Source organism: Pelobates fuscus, chromosome 5 (assembly GCF_036172605.1).
Source record: "Pelobates fuscus isolate aPelFus1 chromosome 5, aPelFus1.pri, whole genome shotgun sequence".
Taxonomy (NCBI): Eukaryota; Metazoa; Chordata; class Amphibia; order Anura; family Pelobatidae; genus Pelobates; species Pelobates fuscus.
The window spans coordinates 65,317,145-65,338,037 of record NC_086321.1 but is presented as its reverse complement, the minus strand read 5'-3'; positions in this window follow the sequence as shown (position 1 = coordinate 65,338,037).

Below are 20,893 nucleotides of genomic sequence, written 5' to 3'. Positions count from 1 at the left end.
GGCATACTAGGGGAGAGGTTAGAATGTTTGGGGCATGGAAAGGCAAGGTTACTTGTGGGAGGGGCAGAGTTAAGGGTTAAGGGTTTATGGGCGAGCAGAGGTGGGGTTACAATTGTAACCCTTAAGTTCTGCTGAAAGACTTTTATCTATCCGAATTACAAGTTCCATGATTGAACACGGCCAGCACATTCTCACAGGGGAACCAGACTGCATTACGGCCCCTGCAGGCTCCCCCTCTCACAGAGCGCCCTAAGCCACTGCCTAATTAGCCTGTAAGAAGTGCAGGCCCTGAGTGTGTGTCAGATTCTGCTATGAAACCCAGTAAATGCTCTTCCAGCTGACGCTCTGTGAAAGAATGGTAACCCAATGGCAGAGGACCTATTTAATGAGCATGGGGCCCGGAAGGAAGCATTTGAAGTGGTCTGCACCTGTTACGGGTGAAAACCGCATGCTGCCTAGTATCTTATTGTTATTTAATATACTGCTGAATAGGCAATGTATTAAATAGCAGTTTTTCAAGGGGCCACCTATGTGACCTGAGCCCCTTGTCAGGTGGAACTCATGGGCCCACTTGCAGGTGCAACCATTTTGACCCTGGTAGGTCCGTCTGTGGTTTGAAGGATCAAAGACCCTTTATCAGATTGAAAAGACACTGGACAACCTCGATCCAGAAAGTACACTGAGACATTTAACTAAAGGGCTCCTTGCCAGCCACAGAGAGAATGTTTTTTTTTTTTTTTTTAAATGGTCACATCTCTGCAACAGGATAAACTAAAGACCACAAACTGCCTTTGCGTGCAATATGATTATGATAGTGTCCTCTAAATTAGCATTTTATATTTTGTTTTGTTTTGTTTTTGGTAATTCTAGCAATACAATATTTTGTTCGTTTTGTTTCCGTGTCTAAACAGCAGGATAAAGAGTCAAAAAACTAAAGTTCACTTTCTATTTTTGAAATGCTTATATTTAACAGATATAGTAGCTTAAAGCAAAAATTCTGTTCAGTTTATTGTTTATTCTTTTTATTTTCTCTCTTGTTATGTGCACACAACATCGGAGAAATAAAAAAAGATATATTATTATTTATTCTGAAAGCCTTGCCATTATTTAGGTTACATACACTGCGTTCTTTTTAGAGATATTTCTAACCTGGTTATTGAGAACCTCAATCCTGCTAGAGTTTTTAGAATTCCCTTTATTTCAAAGCTTTACAATATGAACAGAAGTGACAATCAAAATATGTCACTGAGATATGTGACCTCTGGAAAACATGTTTTTCTTGAAGAATCTTATAATGCGCAACAAAATGGGAGGATTGGAGAAGTGGTTAAATTACATTGCAGTAATAAAGTTCCGATTTCAGCTTCACTTTATGAGATGGAAATGACGTTATGGGATCTTCAGAAATGGAAGAAGAAGAAAGAAAATACATATAATTTTACATGTTATGTACTACATACAATGAATAACATAACCTTGTATTTGGACCCCCATTTTTACTCCTTGAATTGTAGCTGTCAGGGTACCAGGGGGAGCTGTGCACACACTGCCCACAGCTAAAGCCCACTCTGGTTGGTACACTGACAGCAAAGAATTAGACCTAGGCATCATGAATGACTACAAAAAGAAGCCCTGCGTTAAAACTCCCACTACTCCTGGGCGGCAGTAACTACCATAGCACACATCAGCCACACTACATACAACAAAAAACAAAAACAAAAGTTACATATGCACTATCCAAAATCCCTATGCACATTTCCACAACTGGAGTTTTTAGTACAACTCACCTTCTCTTAAAGGAGCACTATAGTGCCAGGAAAACAAACTTGTTTTCCTGGCACTATAGGGTCATTAGGTGTGTGTCCCCCCCCCCCCCCCCCCCCCCCCCCCACCCATAAGGACCCCCCTCCCGCTGGGCTAATGGGGTTAAAACCCCTTCAGCTACTTACCTTTCTCCAGCGCCCTTGGGAACTCTCCAACCTCTGTCGACGTCAGCTCCAAAAGCGCATGCGCGGCAAGAGCCACGAGCGCATTCAAACCGCCCTTAGGAAAGCATCACTCAATGCTTTCCTATGGACGTCCAGCGTCTTCTCACTGTGAAAATCACAGTGAGAATCGCGGAAGCGCTCTAGCGGCTGTCAGTGAGACAGCCACTATAGGCTGGATTAACCCAAAGTGAAACATTGCTATATTTTCAGCTGCAGGGTTAAAACTAGAGGGACCTGGCACCCAGATCACTTCATTGAGCTGAAGTGGTCTGGGTGCCTATAGTAGTCCTTGAAGGTTAATTATAATTCTATCATCCATACTCTCAGGTCTGATTTAGACAATTGGAACTCCAAGCCTATTTTGTGGATAGGCAAAATCCACGCCACTAAAATGAATATTCATTTTATTTTTAGGCCCTACCGCTATTACTTTCGAAGAGAGAACTGACGGGACTGCAATCAGCTGTAAAGCACCACTTTTAAATTCAATCAGGACCGAATGCATCCAGCAGGACACACATTCACAAATTATCATTCACTTACTTTTTGCAAGAGAATGGTGATTTCAAGTAGTATTTGCCCGCTGCCAGCACTAGCAGATAGTTAATAGCAAAATGGTAAAAAACAAACAAACCTTGGTGGCACTGATTAATTATAAGGCAGCTGGCAGTGCTTGTTAGAAAGCAACCGAATGTTAAAAAAGTTAATTAAAATTGAGGGTCAGTATAAGCCTGCCATACTGTGGGCGGGGCATATCTACTAAACTGTGAACAGCCAGTATCTGCTCACTTTAACTATAAATTAACAGCTGCCCAGTTACTAGAATGTATGGAACACTTCCCCTGGTGTCCTAACTTGTATCCCCCCAGGTAGGTGGGGACTATTTATTTAATAACTGTAGGGGTACCAGATAACCCCCCCTCCAACTCCCACCCATGGGTAGCAGCGAGTGTGGGCTACTAATAAAATATAGAAGGGGGGTGGACAAACCATTGTCCACCCCCAAAAAAGTCTGTCCAAAGTCCACCCCACCCCTATGGGTTAACTCAAATGAAAAACAAAAACAACAACAAAAGAGATTGTAAAAGAACGTAACATACATAGCTTATATTATTTTCACTCTTGTACAGCCTTCTGTTATTTACAGATCTCTTCTACTTATTATATATAATAATGCAGTGCAATGCTTCAAGTGCTTTATAACTAGCTGCAATAGTTAATGTATAATTGACACTGTCTCCACATTTCTCTTTTCAATAAAAAAACCAAAAAACTTGTAACAATAAATCATGCTCCAGCATACACTGGTTTGTCCATATTCCGTCTTTAGTGAATAATCATGATAGAAATCTTGTGGTATTTCTCTGTCGAATTAAAGAAGAAGGCTGTCATCATTTGCTTGGGCACGTCTTGTGATGTCAGTTCTCTTTTTTTGTTTCCATAGATCACTTTGGAGGGGTTTATTTGATCACTTATGTGTTTGGGAATCCCTGAAACAAACAAAATAAATGCAGTTTGATGCGTAATGGGTTATGACTCGGCAATCATGCATAGCTGAAGTAACACTGAGCTGTATTTTAGGTGCCCCCGAAAGCATAGTGCCATACATTGAGCATTGCAGCTCCGTCTGGCAGTTAATTATTAACCCCTTAAGGACGGAGGCAATTGTACACGTTCTAATCAAAACAAAACCTTGCATTTGCGTTATAAGTCTGTTCAAGGATAAGTCACCTCTTTCATTTTAAGTGCACACTTATTACATATCATTTTGTTCAGGAGAAATAGGGCTTTCATTTCACATCAAACACTCATATATGAAACATAATTTAATACAAATAAAATCTAAAAAAACAATTGAGAAATTAAGGATTTTTTTTTAACATTTTCAGTTTTGCATGACATTTTAACTATGAATATCATAGCTAGTACTGCAATAAAATACACATATTTGTGTTCAGTGCACACCATGACACAGACAGACACACACACACACCATGACAGACACACACACTCACACCATGACACAGACAGACACACACACACACACATCATGACAGACAGACACACATCATGACACACATACACTCACACTGACACATAATATAGCAGCTACCTGTGGGTGACTGGCCAGGGAGTCGTGCAGGGCAGATAGCTGGGTCAGGTGTGCTGGCGGCCGCAGGGGAGAGCTGACTCTTCTGGCGGCTGCAGGGGGGAGCTGGCTCTTCTGGCGGCCGCAGGGGGAGCTGGCTGTGCTGTCTCTGCTCCCCAGCACGCAGCTTAATAAGACCGGGCCAAAATATGATGTCATATTCCAGCCCCGTTCTTATTAAGTAGAGCGCGAGGATGGGGGAGCAAAGCCAGAACAGCCAGTTCCCCCTTGCGGCCACCAGAAGAGCCAGCTGTCTGTCTGGCCCCACGTGCTGATGGCCCCCCGGGAAATTTCCCGGTATCCCGGTGGGCCAGTCAGGCCCTGGCTGAGCCCATGTTGCCTTTGAGACCTTATAGTAGCCCATTAATGAAATTTCCCTCTATCATGGCATGCCATTTGAAAAAGTAGACAACCCAGGGTATTCAAAATGGGGTATGTCCAGTCAAAAACGCTGGCCAAAGTTAGCTTTCAGATTTGTTTTTTGCATTTTCACACAAAAACTGCCCTTTTGCTGATTATATCATTGTTGTGATGCATATTACGGGTTTGAAACACCAATATTTGTGTTCAACAAAGACCTCCCCCCACCCCGAGTAAAAGAGTACCCTCCATGAACAGGTTTTATGGTGTGTTTGAAAGTTACATGTTTAAATATAAGGCTTTCAAATAATTACATTCTCTGGACTTTCTGCCAGGGCTGTCAGGCAAGTCCCTCAAATTGTAATTAATAAAATCACTTAATTATGTAAAAAGATTACATAAATATACATGTAGACTTTAAATATATATACATACATATCTATTTAAATTATACGTGACTATTTATGCAATTATTTATGCAATTATATGTATAAATGTATGTATATTTGTAATTATTTTTTTTATTTATATATTTATATATATAATTTCATTTCAAGTGTATTTTGATACTAAATATATATCCCGTATTTTTCCATGTATATGACTATGTTTTTTTCTAAATTATTTTAGTCCAAAATTGGGGGTCGTATTATACATGGAATGTCACTGCAGGGCCAGGAGCTCCTTCAAAAATCCAATTATTAAGCCAAATACATACAGTACTTACTCAGCGCAATTTGGGTACAAAACTTGGCTACTCTCTGACAGAGCACTCAGCTGACTGTTGGGTTTGCTACTGCCAGGTTCCTGCGGGCATAGGCTCTGTTGTACACCTCTGCGACCTGCTGACATACTTGAAGCAGAGCAGGTGCTTCTCCGTGACTTTGATCGATTGTGTCTAGGAGATGTTGCGTGACCACTTGCTTCCTCGCATCACTCTAGACCACGCCAAGACCTCATGGCTCAGGACTACAGAAAGACGCCGCAGGGTGAGGCTTTCCTGGACATCCCCCATAGGGTACTGTGGGCAGAAGGCATTGTTGCAGCCAACAGCAGGTCCAGGGAACCAGTGTCCAGACATGGTCGGACCTCGGGGAGGAGCCTACCGGAGTGTGAGGGGGCCCGGGACCAGTGGGGAATCCTGGTCAGCCAAACTGGACTTCAGTGCTCTAAATGCTTAAAATATGTATTTCTTAATTTTGGATTTAAAAAATAGGGGTCGTCTTATGTATGGGGGCGTCTTATACATGGAAAAATATGGTATATATATATTCTTATTAAAATACAGTTATATATATATATAATTGAAAAAAAAATATTTTACTATTATAATATGTTGTGGGCATACTAGTCATTTTTAGGCAGGCAGTCCCCCTGCAAGAATCTCCATAGACTCCTATTGCGGCCATGTGATCATTCTGTGAGAGCGATCACATGGACCCCGGGGGATTGATTCAGCAGGGGGGGATTTACCTCCACCGCGATCCGCTTCAGGGGGACTGCCTGACAGTCCAGGCAGTCCCCCCTGCTTAAGAGATGAAAATGGGGTAAGTGGGTTAGGAGACTCAGGGGGTTAAGGGACACAACAATGGAGAGTAATAGACACAAATGGGTTGCGAATCACAAAGGTAGTAAGAGACACAGGGAAGTGTAAGAGACACAAATCGGTCATAAAGAGGGTACGATACACTAAAAGGGGTAAGATATTCAAGAGGGGGATGAGAGACAAACGAAGGGGTAAGAAACCACAAACAGGATGAAAATGACAAAAGGAGGACATATTTCTCAAATTAGAGAAAGTACACAAAAAAGGAAGTCAAATACAAAAAATGGGCAAAAGCTTGGGTAAGAGTGGCGAAAGGGGGATTGAGGGCAAAGGCCGCCACAGTAAAGACTTATATTGGGGGCCAACTGAATGAGTCTTTTAGCCAAATTCCTTTCACCGGCCCTGACTACTTTTTAATATTTCTACCTAACAAAAAATCTATTTAAAGAGTAACACTGTTTCGCTCTAAGCATGCATTCTCTTTATCTGGAAGACATATTCCTGCTGTTCACATTTTCATTATAAGTTCCCACTCATTCAAGCACCTATCTTCGTGAAAAAGATGTATAATGTGTGAACGACTGGATGGGGGTGGAAAAAGGGAAAAGACAGGTTTAGGATGACAGCTAAATAGAGACAATACTAAGGTTTGACCAATATAATTTTTCCAGAGCAGTACAGGTTATCAGTCGCCTTTCAGGCCGAATGCTAATAACAAGTGCTGGTACTCTGTACATTTAAAGTTTTAAAAAAGAAAAATTTCTATACAAATCTGGCATTAAGTGAGTATGCTGGCAACAATCACACTCAAATCACTGAGATCCCAGCGTGTACAGTGCTGTTACTGGTAGGAGTGTGATTGTGGTCAGTGCAAGGAGCGGTGACGTGAGGTCACTACGTAGCACCTCATTAGCTGGTGGCTGAAGTTTTGAACTGCCATCCAAACAAGAGGCCCCCACTAAAACACATAGTTAAAGGGACACTCTAGGCACCCAGTCCACTTCTGCTCATTGGAGTGGTCTGGGTGCCAACTCCCACTACTCTTAACCCTGCAAGTGTAATTATTGCAGTTTTTTATAAACTGCAATAATAACATTGCAGGGTTAACTCCACCTCTAGTGGCTGTCTATTAGACAGCCACTAGAGGTCACTTCCTGGGTTCTGTGCTAGAGCGTCGCTGGACGTCCTCACGCTGTGTGAGGACCTCCAGCGTCGCTCAAAACCCCATAGGAAAGCATTGAAATAATTTTTCAATGCTTTCCTATGGGGAGACTTAATGCGCATGCGCATTAGGTCCCCTCGGCCGGTGGGCGAGATCAGTCTCGGCCACCGGCCGACGCAATGAAGAGGAGGAGCGTCACGGAGGCGGAGACAGCAACGAGGGACATCGCCGCTGCCTCAGGTAAGTCACTGAAGGGGTTTTCACCCCTTCAGTAACCGGGGATTGGGGGGTGGGTCAGTTTTCCTGGCACTGGAGTTTCCCTTTAAAAAACATATTGTGTGTATAATAAGCTGTTGTTATATTGAACGACAGGCTTGCAGCACTGGATACAGAGATTTACTTTCTGTATTCACTGTTGGGGTGAGTATGGCACGGTTGAAGGAGAAAGCGTACCAGGGCAAGGGGAAGTGAGAGTGACAGGATGAGGGAGGGTTATGTGACAGGGTGAGTGTGGCATGTCTAGGCAGGATGAGTGACAGGATAGGAGAAGTTAATGTGATAGGGTGAGTGTGGAAGAGCGAGTGCCGGTAATTGTGGTATGGATGGAGAGGGTGAGAACAACAAGATTAGGAGAGGTTAATGTGAGCGAGGCTGGGTGTAGGGGGCATGACAGCATGTGGGGGTGACCGTGTGGGGGTGGCTGTATGTGTGTGGAATTGGGACGGTGGGTAGGTGAGAGTGTGGGAGGCAGTGTTGAAAAGGATGACAGTGTGTACAGGGGCAGTGTGTGGAAGGAGTGACTGTATGTATGGTGACAGTGTTGGGGGCTGACAATATGGGGTGCAAGTGTGTGAAAGGGTAACAGGGTGAGGGAGCAGTGTAGAGGAATGTGACAGTGAGGAGGAAGATGACAGTGTGGGGTGGCAGTGTGGAGGATGGTGACAGTGTGTGACAGTGTGGGGGGACAGGGTGTGTGACAGTGTGGGAGGGCAAGGTGCGTGGGACAAAATGTAGAGAGGCCAGGGTATGCGACAGATGAGGGGGCAGTGTGTACGACAGTGTAGGGGGGGGGGGCAGTGTGTACGACAGTGTAGGGGGGGAAGGGTGTGTGACAGTGTGGGGGAGCAGAGTGTGTGACAGTGTGGGGGAGCAGGGTGTGTGACAGTGTGGGGGAGCAGGGTGTGGGACAGTGTGGGAGGGCAAGGTGTGTGGGACAGTGTGCGAGGGCAAGGTGTGTGGGACAGTGTGGGAGGGCAAGGTGTGTGGGACACAGTGTAGAGAGGCCAGGGTGTGCGACAGATGAGGGGGCAGTGTGTACGATAGTGCAGGGGGGGAAGGGTGTGTGACAGTGTGGGGGAGCAGGGTGTGTGACAGTGTGGGAGGGCAAGGTGTGTGGGACACAGTGTAGAGAGGCCAGGGTGTGCGACAGCATGAGGGGGCAGTGTGTACGACAGTGTAGGGGGGAAGGGTGTGTGACTGTGTGGGTGGCAAAGTGTGTGGAAGACAGTGTGGGGGAGCAGGGTGTGTGACAGTGTGGGGGCAGTGTTTGTGACAGTGGGGGGCAATTTGTGTGAGGGAAAGTGTGGGGTGCAGGGTGTGTGAGAGTGATTGAGTCAGTGGAGGAGGCAGAATGTGTGGGAGGCAGTGTGGGGGGCAGGGTATGTGGTGGTCAGTGTGGGGGTCAGGGTATGTGGTGGTCAATGTGGGGGACAGTTTCTGTGGTGTTCAGTGTGGGGGGCAGTGTATGTGTTGGTCAGTGTGGGGGGCAGTGTATGTGGTGGGCAGTGTGGGGGCAGTGTGGGGGGCAGTGTATGTGGTTGTCAGTGTGGTCATCAGTGGGGGCATTGTATGCTGTGGTCAGTGTATGTGGTTGTCAGTGTGTTCGTCAGTGTATGTGGTGGTCATCAGTGTGGGGGCAGTGTAAGTGGTGGTCAGTGTATGTGGGGGTCAGGGCATGTTGTAGTCAGTGTGGTGGAAATGTATATGGGGCAGGGTATGTGGCTGACAGGGAAATGTAGGTGCAGTGTATGTGGTGGGCAGGGCAGTGTCGGGGGCAGGCAATGTGGCTGACAGGGAAATGTAGGTGCAGTGTATGGGGTGGGCAGGGCAGTGTGGGGGTAGGGTATATGACTGGCAGGGCAGTGTGGGGGGTAGGGTATATGACTGGCAGGGCAGTGTTGGGGCAGGGCAGTGTTGGGGCAGTGGGGGTGGGAGGTCAGTGTTTGGGCAGGGCAGTGGGGGCTGGGAGGGCAGTGTTGTGGCAGTGGGGGTGGGAGGGCAATTTTGGTGCAGTGGGGGTGGGGTGGCATTTTTGGGGCAGGGCAGTGGGGGGTGGGAGGGCAGTGTTGGGGACAGGGCAGTAGGGGTGGGAGGGCAGTTTGGGGGCAGTGTGGGTGGGAGGGCAGTGCGGGTGGGAGGGCAGTGTTGGGGACAGGGCAGTGGGGTGGGAGGGAAGTTTTAGGGCAGTGGGGGTGAGAGGGAAATGTTGGGGCAGTGGGGGTGGGAGGGCAGTTTTGGCTTAGTGGGGGTGGGATGGCAGTTTTGGGGCAGTGGGGGTGGGAGGGCAGTGTTGGTGGGAGGGCAGTTCTGGGGCAGTGGGGGTGGGGGGCAGTTTTGGGGCAGTGGGGTGGGGGTGGGAGGGCAGTCCTGGGGCAGTGGGGGTGGGGGGCATTTTTGGGGCAGTGTAGTGTGGGTGGGAGGGCAGTTCTGGGGCAGTGGGGGTGGGGGCAGTTTTGGGGCAGGGCAGTGAGGGGTGGGAGGGCAGTTCTGGGGCAGTGGGGGTGGGGGGCAAGGCAGTGGGGGTGGGAGGGCAGTTCTGGGGCAGGGCATTGAGGGGTGGGAGGGCAGTTCTGGGGCAGTGGGGGTGGGGGGCAGTTTTGGGGCAGGGCAGTGAGGGGTGGGAGGGCAGTTCTGGGGCAGTGGGGGTGGGGGGCAAGGCAGTGGGGGTGGGAGGGCAGTTCTGGGGCAGTGGGGGTGGGGGGCAGTTTTGGGGCAGGGCAGTGAGGGGTGGGAGGGCAGTTCTGGGGCAGTGGGGGTGGGGGGGCAGTTTTGGGGCAGGGCAGTGAGGGGTGGGAGGGCAGTTCTGGGGCAGTGGGGGTGGGGGGGCAAGGCAGTGGGGGTGGGAGGGCAGTTCTGGGGCAGTGGGGGTGGAGGGGCAGTTCTGGGGCAGTGGGGGTGGGGGGGCAGTTTTGGGGCAGTTGGGGGGAGACGGCAGTTTTGGGGCAGTTGGGGGGAGAGGGCAGTTTTGGGGCAGGAAAGTGGGGTGGGAGGGCAGTGTGTGTGGAGGCTGTGACAAGCCTCCACACAATTAAATACCTCATTTGTAAAATATAATTCCCTGGTGATCCAGTGGCAGCAGTCCCTGGTTGTCCGGTGGGATGACTTTTCAATCTGCAGCTCAGCGAGAGCTGCAGACCTTGTTCTCGCGAGCGCCTATCAGAGCGTTGCCGTGGTAACCCGCGGCAACGCTCTGTGTGCTCGCGAGAACCACAGTAAGTGATCTCCCTGTGGGCAGACCATGTGGAGGGGCCACCCAGCGGCATACTGGGCAAGCCGCCGGGCCCCCTCTCACTGTCGGGTCCTTGGTCATAGACCGAGGACCGACAGTTCAATCTGCCCTAAGGCAATTTAGGCAGCCGCGAGGCCCCAGCAAGCGCGAGGCCTTAGGCGGCCGCCTAAATCGCCTAATTAGAGAGCCACCTCTGCTGCCATCTTAACTAGTTTATAAATCAGTAAGCCCTAAATCTATTGAATTCTCAGTATTTTCCTCTAAAGCAGGCTTCCCTAAACTCCGGCCCTCTAGATGTTGGCCAGAGTTTGGAGAAGCCTGCTCTAAAGTGAAGGGCAGTCATTCATGTCATGATTCCCTCCACAGGAGTTTTTCACCTTCCTGGGTGCTGAAGGATGACTCTCTGCGCATTCAGATGTGGCCCACATCTTGTTTGGCCCACATCTTTTCGCCAAAAATGTATTAGTAGCCAATATCTTGGCCCCTAAGTCGTCGACTTCCCTATTGGAGGCTGCAAAATTATATTAATACTGTTATAAATACTTAAAGGGAAACTAAAGTCATCAGAACAACTACAGCTTATTGTATTTGTTCTGGTGAGTAAAATCATTCCCTGCATCCTTTCTGCTGTAAGCACTGTCTTTGCAGAGAAACGGTAGTGTACCTACACTGGCCACTCCTCGACACTACATTGCTAGTAGAGGTGCTTCCTGGGGCAGTGCTGCACACTGTGCAGCACTGACTTTCAGTGTCCCCACCCTCTGCATGAAGACACTGAACTTTACTCATAAATCAATTCCTCTCTATGAGGAGATGCTGATTGACCAGGCAGCATTTGGCTCTGGCCCACCTCCTTGGCAGAGATCATCAGAATTAACAATCTCAGCCAATCCAATGCTTTCCTATGGGATCATCACTTTTGATGATGTAAGCCAATGAGGCAGATCAGGGGCAGAGCCAGCACCAGCTTGGAATAAAGTAAATGTTTTATTATATTTAGGGAATCAAGGGGAGGGGGGGGCAGGGGGCTAGATAGTGAGGGTGCTGTGAGTGTCAAGGGTGCAGTGTGTGTGAGTGAGGGTGCTGTGAGTGTCAGGGGTGCAGTGTGTGTGAGGGTGCTGTGAGTGTCAGGGGTGCAGTGTGTGTGAGGGTGCTGTGAGTGTCAGGGGTGCAGTGTGAGTGAGTGAGGGTGCTGTGAGTGTCAGGGGTGCAGTGTGTGTGAGGGTGCTGTGAGTGTCAGGGGTGCAGTGTGAGTGAGGGTGTTGTGAGTGTCAGGGGTGCAGAGTGTGTGTGAGTAAGTAAGGCTGATGTGACTTGAGTGATTATATCCCCCCTCCCTGCTTACTTTTAGCCTGGGGGGGGGGGGAGGGATCCTGCTGCTGCTGCCATCCCTGGTGATCCTAATGGTGAGTGAACTCTAGCCTGTGGGGCTAGAGTTCACTCTCGCAAGACCTGGAGCGTTGCCATGGTAACGCCCAGAATCTCGCAATAGTAACCCGGCGGAGCTGTAAGTATGAGAATTTTTGTACATAAATAATTTGTAAACTTATTCTAACAGTGTTGGACTATTTGGAAAGCTTATTAAAGTGAGGGCTTGGATTCTAGACCCTCACATTCGGCTGATTTTGACATTCAGTAGCATTAAAGGAGGGACAGCAGACTTGGCATTTAGACGAGGCACACTTAAAAATCCAATGTATGTATTGGTTCATAGTGCTAATCTCTGATAAATTAGTATTAGCAATTTAAAAACGGATATGCATTTGAGCTGCAGTTACAACATCATAGAAATATTGCTGTATTTTTCATACCATATTATGCAAAGACATAGCCGTCATCTTTTAGAGCAAACAGTATGTCTTGTGAGTCATTTCTCGTTTTGTCACTATTTTTGCTCAAATCCCCCATTTCCATCATTTGCAAAAAGGAAACGGAAAAAAAAAAAATCAAATGAAGGGGAAATTGATCTGAAAAAAAAAAAATTAAAGTTCAAAGTCTAATGAAAAGATAAATATAATACATTTTATTATTCCAAATAACAATTTCAGTTCCTGATTATTGTCTATATGGAAGAATTCAGTAATTAAACCTAATAAACATTTTCCCAATGCATTGCAAAATAAATCGACCAGATATTGAGGAAATTAGTCTAATCAAAGAAACTTTGGATTATAAGTGTTTGCACAGCATGAGTAACAAGAATTACATGAAGGCTTGTGGGGAGATTGTATTATAGTAATGGAGGCAAGAGATAAGAAATAGGGGAGGAGATAAAATAAAGCTGGGGATTAATATAACACTGGAACTGGGGAGATAAGATTTGTTCTAAAGCAGCTCTGTAACCTCACTGTACATTCTAAGTATTATAAAGACAGAAAGATCTTTCAGAAATACTCACATTGTCAGTGCTGGAATTTCATTGAAATTCTGGCAGTCAACAGATATCATAAGACAAAGTAGACATTGTGCATCAGGCTGCTTCTCGCAGATCACAAAACTTAGTCTATGAAATCTCCCTTGGTCTTGCGGGATCCCTTTGCGAGGCTCTGGTGGTTCCACTGGGTCCTCCATAGACATCTGTGTTGTACTCTCGAACATGCCCGAATGTACAGCACTGACACGGCTTCTGGTGGATAGAGCACCAGGAACAGAATAAAGAAGAAGCCAGTGCCTCAGGGCAACAGGTTCAGCAGTAGGAATGTCACGATAATGGTTCCTTGTAAAATACTGGAAGACCCCTGAAGGTCACAGCCACTTTACTTCTGACTACATATATGTTATGTATGCTATCCTTTGTGATAAAATATAAAACTTTTATAAAACTATGACTACTTTTCACCAGTCTATACCTGGTGTTCCTTATCATAAGTATCCCCTTGATTTTGCTTAATTCTTCACAGTCAGGCTAGCCGTTGAAGGGGATCTTCTCAGGGGCACACTGAGCAGTCAAGGAAACTTGTACCAAGGCTATGGTATCTGCATTAGTATGCAACCATTGGACACTTAGTGAGATCACAAGAACCAAGCTGCCAACAGTAAAAAGTCCATTGACCATTTTCCAGGGTCGTAAGGAATAGCACCAGGGTCGTAAGAAATCCCCAGTGAAATAATTAAAGAAGACTTATTGCCCTTTCTTGCTCCCCCTTAGCAATACACCTGAGTGGTTGGGATGTGTGTGGTGGCTGGGTATGGTTTGCGGGGGCTGGCCAAGTGTACATCTGTGTGGGGCTTGGCTCAGTGTGATTGTGTTGGTTGACTGAGTGTGCTATGTATGTGAGGCATTGATGGAGTGTGACTGAGTGTATGTATGTGGCTGACTGAGTATGATTGTATATGGGATGCGTGTGAGTGTGGAGTGAATGGCTCTGCCTGAAGTCACCTCCCTAAACTTGTTGGAGGAGTAACACAATGACAGGGAGTAAGGCATTAGACCATGTGTGCCACTGGCACACAGCTCTAATGTTAAAAAAATCATTGACAGGTAGGGAAGGATTTGTATTTTAAAAGAACTTTAAATTAAAATCGATATATTTGCTAGCATTTCTGCTACCACAATGTGTATTATATATTCTCTAAAATGTGTATTATGAACACTAATATAAAACACATTTCTTAATATTACATGTATGTGTATATATACATTGTATGCATATACATACATACACACATATATCCATATTACTACTAATCACATGAATTGAGTGAAATTATTTTTAATTACACATTTTATCCTCTTAAGCACACACACACACACTCACTGACCATTACACAAACCCTTTGGCACATAGACAGTGGATCATATTGATACACATAAACTTACATACACTCACTGAAAGACACACACTCATTGGCACACACACTGTTTTAATCACTTCACAGTTTCACTGACAGACACTTATTCTCACTGACAGATACACACTGACACATACACACACTGACATGCATACACTCTTATTGATGCTGATACACACACACACATGCGCATTCTCTCACACTCACTCACAATTTAATTATTTTATAGCGTTTTGTTTTAGGTTGTTTGAGGCCACCGGACCTCGGTACCTTTGGGAGAGCTGGTGTGGATCTTCTCCCTGGTGCCGTGGGGCTGATCTGATTTTGATGAGAGGCGCAAAAGTACTATGAATTTGTTTCAAGCACAGGCACTGCAAAGTCTAGTTACCTTTTTTTTTGCTTCCCCCCGATCATTTTAAATGATTTATACTATGCATTATATTACAGTATATGTTAAATAAACCATCAATGCACATCTTGCTATAACTCCCACTAATCTCAGACAGCACTCAAACACATGTATCCCAGTGCTGCCATATAGGAAAGTTTGTTCACTAAAAGAACACTCCAAACCACTACAGCATGTCAACAAGTGCTGTAGGGGTTAACAGTAGTGTTCTTCTTTCTAACTTAATAAAAGTGCTGACACTCTTCCAGCTGTCTGATTGCAGAAGGCAATATCTGCCATGAATGCGCCCTGCCTCCCCGATGCTCCAAAAAATAAAAGAACACTCCACACCAAAACAAACAAAAAAAAAAAAATTTTTTTTAGTAGATATATCAGCAATTAAATTATGCCTGCATTTATTATGCATTTATATGCATGTTGGCATTGGGGTTATAGCTAAAATCAGATTGTGCTGGGGAAATGACTGCCATTGACTCTCAACCATGAGTACGTACTCTTCTTAGCAGGATCCAAGGGAGCATACGAGGACACCAGGGAAGCCGTGGTACTGAACCCTGTGGATGCACACGTCACTATAACTTGGGGGAAGGCACTGACAGGTGCTCTGTGTTAGATTGACAGCCGGGGAGATGTTTCCTTATTTATTTATAGAAAGGATCAAAGCAATATGCACGTTTATATAGTGCCATTATAATGGGATACTCCCTACCGATAAAGCACTGCAGTAAGCAAAAGTGCATTATGGGTGTGGATTGGTCCTTTAAACTAAAAAAACAAGCCTTGCCAACAGGGCCGGCCTTAGGGGTGTGCGAGCTGTGCGGCCGCACAGGGCGCCATGGAGCAGGGGGCGCCGTGGATTTAAAAAAAAAATAAAAAATTTTTTTTTTTTTAAATTTGCAGCGGGGGCGGAGCTTACCGTGCAGCGGGGGCGGAGCTAAAAGCGCCGGAAAACTGCTGCAGGGGAAGCAGGAAGGAGTCCCTGCTTCCCCACCAAACAGTCACCAGGAGCTGCACTGCCTCCACAATGAACTCCACAGGTAACTGTGGGATTGTCAGGTGAGTGTGACTCTCTGCCTGTGTTATTGTCTGTGTGTGTATGACTGTCTGCCTGTGTATGTCTGTGTGTATGACTGTCTGCCTGTGTGTGTGTGTCTGTGTATGACTGTCTACCTGTGTGTGTGTGTCTGTGTATGACTGTCTGCCTGTGTGTGTGTGTATGACTGTCTGCCTCTGTGTGTGTCTGTGTGTATGACTGTCTGCCTCTGTGTGTGTCTGTGTGTATTACTGTCTGCCTCTGTGTGTGTCTGTGTGTATTACTGTCTGTGTCTGTGTGTATGACTGACTGTCTGCCTGTGTGTGTCTGTGTGTGTGAGACTGTCTGCCTGTGTGTGTGTGTGTGTATATGACTGTCTGCCTGTGTGTGTGTGTGTGTATATGACTGTCTGCCACTGTGTGTCTGTGTGTATGACTGTCTGCCTCTGTGTGTATGACTGTCTACCTCTGTGTGTATGACTGTCTACCTCTGTGTGTATGGCTGTCTGCCTCTGTGTGTATGGCTGTCTGCCTCTGTGTGTATGGCTGTCTGCCTCTGTGTGTATGGCTGTCTGCCTCTGTGTGTATGGCTGTCTGCCTCTGTGTGTATGGCTGTCTGCCTCTGTGTGTATGGCTGTCTGCCTCTGTGTGTATGGCTGTCTGCCTCTGTGTGTATGGCTGTCTGCCTCTGTGTGTGTCTGTGTGTATTACTGTCTGTGTCTGTGTGTATGACTGACTGTCTGCCTGTGTGTGTCTGTGTGTGTGTGTGTGTGTGAGACTGTCTGCCTTTGTGTGTCTGTGTGTGTGTGTATGACTGTCTGCCTGTGTGTGTGTGTGGATGTCTTCCTGTGTGTGTGTATGGCCGTCTGACTCTGTGTGTGTGTGTGTGTGTGTGTGTGTGTGTGTCACATACAACCAATACACGCATATCACACACTGTTAATACACCCATTACAAATATCACACATAGCATACATATCACACACAGTCATCACACCTACTATCACATACACAGACAACACAAACATTACAGCATACATGGATGGACGGGGGGGGGGGGCGCTGTGAAGATTTTTCGCACAGGGCGTCAAAATGCCTAAGGCCGGCCCTGCTTGCCAATTGCAGCAAGACCTGTCGGCTGGGAAACTCCTGGCAAGAGACTCCTCACTCTGCCCTTGGCATCTTAGAGCCGTGGCACCATGCCACAATGATCGGATGGCAACCACAATGTAAACTTGTTGGTGATAGTGCTAGCTTGGTACATGCTGCAGTTGTGACTGGTTCTGTTTATTGTTGGATATCTCCATTATGAAATATCCAGGAATAGGTGTAGAGAGTCTGCCCCCAGTATCCAGTACAAGCTGTTACTGTGTCACAGTGATTGGATGCCTGTTAGCTGCTGCAGGGTTGACATGCAGGCTCTGTGCCTGGTGTGTACCAATCCATGCATACTGGGCTACTGGAATGGTTCCCTAGCTGACTGATCACACTGGGAGCCAATAACTGCAACAAAACACCTTAGCGTTCAGTTAAGGCATGTGATTACTGTGATTGGATCTCAGCGTGATATAACCTGGGGGGGGGTCTACTAAATGGTGCCATTTTAGTCTTAGTTACAAGCCTATATTTACTAAAGTAAGAACTACTGGAAATTCAAAGTGATTTTCAAACATAAGGCCAAAGTAATCCAACTGGAAAAAAATTCCAGGTCAATTATATTTCGATTTGGGTTGATTTAAAATGTTAAATTTACTTTGAATTCACCTTAAATCCCTGACAATTATCTCATTAGCATATAACCTTGTGTGGGTTAGTATTAGCTGTAAGGTTAATGTTAACCTTGGGGTTAGTCAGGGCTTATCTAAAGGACATCTTCTAAACAGTGAATGGTTATAGTTAGGGCTAGGTTTAGTCAGGGTTAGTTAGTTAGAATTAGGATTATGTTTAGTGAGAGCTAGCTAGGGTTAGCTATGGCCGATCTACTAAACTGTGCCCGTGTAATTCTAGTTAGGGTTACAGATACCTACAATAAGATAGGGGTTGGGTTTCGATGGGGCTAGAGCAGTAGGTTCTCAAACCAGTCCTCAAGGCACCTCATCAGTCCAGGATTTAGGAATTACCCAATTGTGTCTAAGGTCTTTTTTAGAAGAAAGAAAAAACACTTTAGACACAACTGAGTAGTCCCTAAATCCTGGACTGGTAGGGGTGCGTGAGGAGTGGTTTGGGAAACACTGAGATAATGTTGAAGGAGGGCTAGAAGTAGTGTAAAAGTTTGACACTGGTGAGTATGGTGACATAAATAGTGTCAGTATGCCAAATAGCGTCTCTGAATAGAAAGCCATGAAGCATATCAAAATTAGGGCACATCTCTCATGTGACCTTATAAAGTACCCCAAACCCTGGCAAAGGTATATTTGTAGGATATTGCTTTACTCAGGAGCAAAATACCAATCTGGGGTATTTGCACTAGTATAACACACAATGAGTGTGAAATTCACCATTAAAATTCAATATGGAGACAAACAAAATGCAATGCAAAATTTGCCAGAAACATGTGATGAAATAAATGGCCTAGTGAAAAGACTCAGAATGTCCCATATTGAATAGTCAGAGTTGGCTTCTTTTAAAAGTGGAACGCCATGATTGGAGTGAAGTGATGGTGGGGGCTACTATTTTATCCCAAAACGTGAAATGATTTCTGTAAATCAACTAGAGAACATTTAAAAAGTAAAAACTGAAATTACCATGACCCTACATCAGATTACATACTTATTACAAATCTGGCAAAGGTCTATAACAGGCACATGGCTCTGCTCAGGTCTGTATGGCGTCTACATAGAGTAGCTGAATACAAATCTGAAGTCTTTACAGTAATGCAAAACAAAGGGTTTGTGAAATTAACCTAAAAACTGAAACATAATAATATATTTTTAAAAATATAACTAGTAGTATTGCTTGGGTTGATGTTTAAATGGTTAAATTAAAACTTTGAAAATGCATTATATAAAACACCCTGATGGGTCTTCTGTCTACAAATATATATTTTTCTGTAGCAATTTTGGATTGTGCAAATGCTATTCAATTTATAGATACAGCATGTCAAATTTGGCAAAGGCTTAGTTTTAAAACAATAATTCTCTCCTTTTCAATAATTCACTATTTGTTCGATAGCTCCAAAAAACTAATTGAAACCCAAAACACAATGTAATTAATAAGTGAATCTAATTTGATTTTTTGTTGCCCTTGTTGTATAGACCTTTTATGAGCAAAACTGTGATCAAATGTCTCTAAATATTTACCCTCCCCCCTATTTTTAAAAGCTTTTCATACATAGTTTGTGGGAAGCATGCATTTGAGAATCATATAAAAACCCTATCTATCCTCAAAAAAAAACAAAAAACTGAAACGACAATATACTGTATGTAATGGTGTACTTAAAAAGAAAGTGTTAAATTACAAGGGACCAAACACATAACAAAAGTGCTAAAAAGACCTCAGTCATGATTGTTTGGATAATGTAATTCTAGCATTTATTAAAAATAAAACTGTTAGAGATTTTGCTTATGGATACATGTGGAAATGATAACTTTTTAAGTTAAAAAACAAAGCAAGACCGCATATGCCATTTTGGGTCACTCTTAGTCATAGGTGAGTAAGCAGCTTGTTGACCTGATTTAAACTCTTATGAACTTATGATTATGACAATTACTGTGTATCATCACATACCAGATGTAATTATTAAGGGATAAGAAACCCACACACATCAAAAACTACCAGAATGTATGTACCAAAGATAGGCCACAGCATGCAAACACAATTCTCCCTAACCAACAAAATTATTTAACTCTTAAACTGTAGGGGCATTATCTATACAGAAAAATCACTTCATTACGCCAATGTTGTTTTGGTCTTTAGCACGTCACTTTAATGTGAATTATCCCATTTCTACTAAACGGTGCCTGAGAGTTATTGGATTGAAATCACACATAAAAACACAAGCGACCACTCACAGACACACATGTACTTGCTCACAATAACACTCGGGGACTTTACATATTTATCATCCCCAGTGACCATTATAGTTAATATCCATATTTATTTTACAAAGCCCGATGGCATCCATGAATATATATGTTTTGGTATTTAAATTTGTATTGTAGCTCTGGTGACCCACTGTTAAAAGTCTTATTGGGTGGGTGGCTGCCATGCTTAGACTAGAAAGCAGGCACAATGTAAGGCTGTCATTTGCCCACTTGTCTAAACAAGTCGCCCACCTGTTAAATGCAATCCAACATGGAATAAATGGCAATCATATTTAAAATAAATGATGCAGCGCGTGTCTTTGTGAATATGGCACTGTGTGTGGAGCACCCACTACACCCAGGTTAGCACACCTCTGCAGCCAACAAGTAGTTAATAGGTGACAAGCTGCATAAACAATAGATGATGCAAATAGCAACCTAAAAAAATAATAATATTACAATATCAACAGCCCTGCATGATGTATTTGACTTACAAAAGTTCACATCAGGTATCACTACATATTCTATGTACACGACAATAGGGAAATGAACTGATAATCTGTATTCTGACTGACCTGCATGTTGTAATTAGCATACAATAGGTTTCATCGGGTGATTCTATGACCATAAAAGAGAAACTATTAGCCCAGGGTTATTATGGATGCCCTGCATAATGTTAGTAGTAAAAAAATAGATTTATCTGTAATGACACTCCTTTTGGGGCTTTGATTTTTTTTGTTTTTATTTGATGCTCATTTGCTCAATTTAATCCCACGTGCAATCTTTCATCCTTCGTTTACCATACTTCATGTAATATTTCATTCTTTATAGGCAGTATATCATACTTTATTTGGCATTTATTACCCGCAGTGTTCAACAATCAATTTCTCAAATGACACAGATGATCATGTATCCAGAAAGTCAT